Source organism: Arachis ipaensis, chromosome B03 (assembly GCF_000816755.2).
Source record: "Arachis ipaensis cultivar K30076 chromosome B03, Araip1.1, whole genome shotgun sequence".
In the NCBI taxonomy this organism is placed as follows: Eukaryota; Viridiplantae; Streptophyta; class Magnoliopsida; order Fabales; family Fabaceae; genus Arachis; species Arachis ipaensis.
Window position 1 is genome coordinate 33,383,103 of NC_029787.2, and position 6,949 is coordinate 33,390,051.

Here is a 6,949-nt window from a genome sequence, read left to right on the forward strand (position 1 = left end):
CAATACAACAATACAACTTTTTTTAAAAATAAAATCATATTAATAAATAGTTTAATTACTCTGTCGGTTCTTATAGTTTCACTGAATTTTCAATTAGATTCTTATGCTTTTCTTTTCGATTGAATCCCTATATTATATCAAATTTTGTAATTAAGTCCCTGCCATAACAAAAATATTGAAATTAACGGAATATTTTGTTAAACAAGGTGAATATGCCTAATACTTGACTGAATATTTTCTACAGTTTAACATAATATTCTGTTAATTCTAATATTTTTTTCATGGTAAGGACTTAGTTAAAAATATGATATGGTATAAGAATCCAATTAAAAAATATATATATAGAGACCTAACTAAAAATTCAGTAAAACTATATGGACTGGTGGAGTAATTAAACCCAAATAAATTTACTCATGAAGCAAATCTGTTACAGCTTATGTTATTTCAAAAAAATTTTAGTGTAAAATAGTTCAGTGAGTAAAAAAATTCCTATATATTCAGAAAACATATCCCTTCAATTTTTCTATTCCATTTATCGTTAGACATATTAGATAGGAAATTATTAGTAACTACATATAAATGATAATAGCAAGTTACGAAATTAGATATGTGTGATGCTAGAAAATTAATATTATAACAACCAACATGATAGCAACATTATAACCTGTAATGTCTATTTTCTTTTTTTTTTTGTCTTAGTTTATTTCCTTTTAAAAAAATAAAAACCTCACCTATTGGCTCACTATTCCAATCACGATCAGTCCAATAATACATCAGGTTTGCTTCTCACAAAAAAAAAAAATGAAATAAATGTTGCATTACAACTTGCACGTTTTTTAGGTAGAAAAGCTCCACCATTCATCATCCTCCCTTTTATGAGCTAACTATACATGTGTTACAAAAAAAAATAGTAACCCATTCTTTCTACCCCAGTAATAAACTCATACAATTCTAGTCCAATTGCTCACTAATGTTAACCTCTTTATTACCCTAATTAATCTTGCGCACACAACGAGGAATGGAACTCACTACAAGAAATTACTAGAATAGCGATCGATTTAGCAATCAATTTTGGTGGTCGCTAAAACCTTTGTCGCTATGTTAAAAATAGCGACTAACTTCGGTTGCTAACAGCGACCGATTTTCAACCAATGCTACCAAACTAGTACCAAACGATATTGGTCGCTAAATCGGTTGCTAATAAAATCGGTCACTAAATTTGTCACTGAGAAAATCGGTTGCTAAATAGCGACCAAATTTTTGGTCGCTAAATCGGTCATTGATAAAATTAGTCGGTGATGTCTGATCTAAAAATCTAAAATCGGTAGCTAAATCAGTCACTATTACAAAAGATGGTGCTTATTATTATCTAACGATGTTGTAAGTGCAACAACAACCGATGATTAAGAAGGTGGAAAAGAGCGGCGGCCGCAGCAGCAGCAGCAGCTAAAGCAGAGGCATAGAGGAAGAGAGGCTTGAGATTGTGGACCTCAGTGGCATGTTTTTGGACTCCCTTCCCAACCCTTCTCTTAACTTGGCCACCATTTGCAAGTTGGACCTCTCTAATAACAATCTCTAGGTAATTACAAATACAACAAATTGGATAACCATTTAATGATAGTACAAATATTTAGATAAGAGGATAACTATTTCAAAAATACATACCAACGAGGTAGACACTTATTTGATTTTTGAGGTGTCATAGCCTCTAAACTGTGCAACAGCCTCGGTCATTTGAACTCGCAATACCCTATCAGGTCCACCAGCATTGATTAGCAATTGTATTTGCTTATTCTTTGTAAAAAAATCAAAAAAGTAGAAACTAGAAATCATGGCTGCAAAATTAGTTTAAAAAGAATAAGGAGAGCATTTGAAAAGGGCTAAAAGAAAATGAAAGTGCCAAGGGAAATCATATTTACATGAAATTCTGTATTTATATATAACTCAGTTATAATATATAAATAATTTTCATAGATAGGAAGTTTTGCACTGTTTCCAAGTGTCCCTTGCTTTTAACTATGAAGCAAACACTACTCACTACTATATTTCTTTTGTATCTCATTCAACTTTTTGTGTTGTATTAGCTAGTGGCAATGTGGGAGTAGAGTATGTGTTATTAGTTGAATACGGTGTTGAGTAACTTTGTTTAAGTTTTTGTTTTCTTTGTGTTTTCTTAGTTTATAGTAAGCTCTATTTTATTGTGTTGAACTCTTTTTTTTTTAAATAGGAACACAAAACAAACAAAACCATAACACAACAGAATATGAAGTGTACTGGAAGAGAAGGAACTTATGACATCCGGTTGCTCTAAATCGCTGAGGACCTTCATGATTCTCTTCACATTGATCCATATGGTTAAAGCATCTAGCTAGATAGGTACCTTATTGTTGGGCAGCAACCTAAACAAACCAAACCTTTAAAAACTCAATGAGTCTTTAATAACAAGCATTTGGTTACTAGTGTGGTGACATAATGCAAACCTGTGCAGTAGATGGAAAACTCTTCATATGTGAATTCGCATGAGAAAGAGCCTGCTTAAACCTTTTTATGTCTATATCTTTTCTTTCATTCCCTTGTGAATCTAACCAGAGAGGTGAAATCAAGAAGATGTTTTTTCTTCATAAAAAGTTCAATTAACAAAAAATATTATGTAATCAATATTTTTCTTTGCATCAGAGCCAACACCAACTAACTCTACTAAAAATATCAACACCCTATCATTCTCTATGTTTCAAACAATAGGAATTTACTTGATTAAATTTGTTAACCTCTAACAGAAGATAATTTTTGAAAATGATGTTAATTTATATTTGAAAAACTTACCCAAGAGAAGGTGTTGATGTCTGCAGTTTAATGTTTTCCAGTGAGGCGTCTTTCATTGCCTTCTCATGAATTCATTGTTCACCAAAAGGAATGAATGTTTGTGACCTTCCACTAGCCTCAGGTGATCTTAACACTCTCATCTCTTGTTTCAGTAACAAAGGATTTAGTGCAAAAGAAATGGTCACTTTATCTAGTAATTCAATATTCATTGCTAATAATATGTAACATACTCTTCACACTAAATTTAATATAGAGATAAAATGTTAATTATAAATTATATGGCAATCATTAATTAATAAATCTAATTTAATTTATAGGTACCCATACAATTGGCCAAACTCGATGTGTCACATTCAGAAATAGAATATATAGTAACACAAGTGACATTGATGCTGGTTTTGCTAGCACTCACCAATGTGGTTTACACGTTAGCATATGCTTGTTTTTTTATAATATTGATAAGCATATTAAATATGAGAGTTTTACAATTCAGTGAATTCATATACTTTCCATACCAATATATAGTGATTGGACTTCAATCAAAAGTGTACTAAGAAACATTAACCCTATGGATAAAAACAGCACATAGTTCTGAAAATCCGTGACAATACATAAATAATAAAACTACTATGCATGACAATTACAGTAACGGAATTACATCTTCTCCAAAGCTTATTGTTATATCACATGGATACTATGATAAGGAAAATATGTTAGAAGTTATTTAGCACTTTTTCTAATTCAAGAGCATGATCAAGATTAACAAGAAATAGTGGCAGAACACTTCAAACCAATTGTTAATTGTATTCCATATAACAAATATATCTAACCAACGGAGGACTCACTTGTGGCTGGATGATGTAGTCTTGCTCACCGTGCTGGATCTCACGAAAACCTGAGGACGAATTCCCCATTGAGTTGCAAATGTACTACCAAAATGTGCAATTGCCATCCAATACCATTTTCACTTTTTCAACAAGCCAATACACTGATAATAATTAGTATAAGAATACTTAACCAAGCTCTTCAACAACAACAACCACCACCAATCCTTAACGAAATTCTTTAATATGCAAAAAGTAAGAATGAAAATTTCATTGAGAATTATCAATTATGTCATAAATGATATGAGAATGTCTGAAAAACCTACAAGCAATTGTAGTAGCAAAGCAAATTTCACCCACAAAAATCCAAAAAATAAATAAATAAGAATCCAAGGTTTTACAAATAAGAACAAAAGTGACGAGATATATAACAACATATACTGTAAACAAAACTTCAAATTTCGCATGAGCAAATAATACTAACAATGATAAAAGGAATACGAAAGTTGCAATTAGTGAACTATATAGATAAGCAATGTAATTTCTGACAGAAACGTGGGTACTTCGCTAAAACCCCTAACCAGAGGGGGGAAAAACCAAACCTAACAGCATGGATCAGAATCGGCGATTAGGAGGTTACCTGCTTGGAGACGACGCTGAGATCTTAATGACATAGGCGACGATACTGAGACTGCAGAAGAAGACGATGAGGAGACCTCAAGAGATGGCGGCGAGACGTACGCAGAAGACGGCGGTGAAGAAGACGACAACGGAGCTCGGAGACGACAATGGTATCTGATTGGAGAATATGAGAATGGTGTGGGTGAGTTAGGGTTAGTGAGGGTAATTTAGATAATATCTTTTTTTTTCTTTTAACTTAGTGGCTGCTTTTGCGACTGATTAGTTATAAAATCGGTCGCTAATTTAAAAATTAGCAACCGATTTAGTGACCACAACTTTAGCTACCGAATTAGCAACCAACCACTAGGGCTGGCAATACATACCCTACTTACGAGTACCCAACCCGAATCAACCCGTTCAGGTAGGGTAGACTACCCGACTCGTTGTGGGTAGGGTAGAAATTGGTTCGGGTTTGCCTGCGGGTAGGGTAGGGTACGAGTTTAGGGTATACCTTATCCTACCCTACCTGCACCCCATATATAACACATATTTTATAAAAATTAGGTATATAGTGAAGGAGGTGAGAGTTGAATCCACAACCTCCCTCATGTAATGACTTGCAATAAGTGAGCAACCATTAAACTAGTTAGTTAATTTAGTAATTTAGATCATTAATTTTTTATTTTTCATTTTATTAATATGTATGAAATTTGGAATGATTGAATTTTATATTTGTTTTGAAAAAATTTGATATTTCTACGGATAGGGTAGGGTAGGGTAGGGTTTAGAACTTTAGGGTGCGGGTAGGGTTAGGGTTGAAAGATACTCAACCCGCAGGTATGTCAGGGTAGAGTTTTAATCAAATTTTCAACCTGTGAGTAGGGTTAAGGTAGGGTCCAAACTCTATCCTACCTTACCTATTGTCAGCCTTACCAACCACGTTATTCTATTACCTATAGATCAGTTGCAAAATCGGTCGCTAAATTAAAAAATAGTGACCAATTTTGTGACCAAGAGTCTCAAGGACATTCCTTCCTTTGTTTTGGTTGTTAATTCGGTCGCTAAATTAAAAAATAGCGACCGATTTCAGTGACCATTTATATTCTAGTTGTAAAAAACTAATCAGTCGCTAATTCGGTGGCTATTAGTGACTGATTATGTTAGTCACTAAAATCAGTCGCTAAATTAACAATTAGCAACCGATTTAGCGACCAATAATTTAGCAACTGAATTAGCGACCAAACAGTTGTTCACCCTATTTCACTATCAGTTGCAAAAACGGTCGCTAAAATAAAAAATAGCGACCGCTTTTGTGACCAACAGTTCCAAAGACATTATTTCCATTTTGGTTGCTAAATCGGTCGTTAAATAAAAAAATAGCGACCGATTTTAGTGACCGATTTTATTTTGATTGTATTTAAAATTTATTGATCGCTAATTTGGTTGCTATTAGCGACCAATATTGATTTGGTCCTGAAAATTCTATATCGGTCGCTAAAATCGATCGCTATTCCAGTACTTTCTTGTAGTGACTCCATCTCCGTAAAACCACAATTTTCAACATATGTGTCATGGTCTAATGATGCCACATGTTGACAGTATCATATGCTTACATTTTGGGTCAACATGGTAGAATTTTTTATAAATGTAAACTATGGAATCTATTGAAAAATCAACTTATGTCTTGCACAAATATAATCTATTTTCCGGATTTGTCTTATGCCTTAATGTAGTTTTTTTTCCACACTATTTCATGAATAAATAATAACACTTAAATTTTACCACTTTTTAATTTTGAACTGGATATAAAGAGTAGTGTAATGTAACGTTATTGGAGTGATGTGTGTTTAACACTGTTGTGGAGTAGGTTAAACTCAAATTGGATGGTTTGTATTGTCAGGAGAAGAAATTGGACGGTCCGGTTTGTGTATCAATACCACCTGTCGTGCATGTAACCTATCGAGCTGCCTCCCACTCTCGCCTCTTTTACTCGTTACTGGTTTCATTCTCACACACTCAACACACTTCAATTTCCTCTTCACACACTCATAGTAAAAAATTTCTCTCTCCCTCTAATAACTTCTCTTCCTGCTAAATTTTCTCTAGTGAAGAAAAACAGAGGAACAATGCCTAGGAGACCCAAAATAAAAAAATATTGATTGTGTTGAGTTTTACATTGTTAATTATTTCAATCATCCTGATTATGTAAGTAATTATTTTTTAATTTTATGATTTAATAAAACTTAATAGTGATAGTGTTATAGATATGATGGTTTGTTAACTATAATTAAATTATGTTAATGATAATAAATAATTATATTTTAAAGGCTATAAATTGAGATAAACTGATTAAATATAAATTAATTGATGAAAATTTTAATTATTCAATGTTTATAAGATAACTTTATTTGATGTATTGTCTGGCTACGTTTTGTAGGGTTTACGGATGTTGACATGTAATTACCTACTGTCGTCGGATCCATATAATCCTATTGTAGAAGAGCATTTATGAGAGACTATTTTTATCATGTTTCCCATATTGGGATAATCCAATGTCAGTCAGCAATGATAAATACTCTAATCGAGAGATAACACCCGAACACACATACGTTTCACCTTCTAGTTAGTAAGTGTGTTGTGACATTGGAAAATGTGGCCGTAATTCTTGGCCTTCCGACAAA

General features: G+C 33.0%; 1 long non-coding RNA gene across 6 annotated transcripts; it reads right to left on the reverse strand.

Moving 5' to 3' along the window:
- On the reverse strand, positions 779-4,886 carry LOC107630194. 6 transcript variants are annotated; one of them, XR_002359149.1, is made up of 7 exons: positions 4,288-4,866; positions 3,669-3,811; positions 2,824-2,965; positions 2,481-2,581; positions 2,275-2,399; positions 1,666-1,750; positions 779-1,575 (listed from the first exon to the last, which is right to left on the reverse strand). It is a non-coding gene; the product is annotated as an uncharacterized LOC107630194 (long non-coding RNA). The 6 variants fall into 6 exon arrangements; XR_002359147.1 differs by having other exon boundaries at positions 1,666-2,414; positions 4,288-4,886; XR_002359148.1 differs by having other exon boundaries at positions 2,275-2,581; positions 4,288-4,881.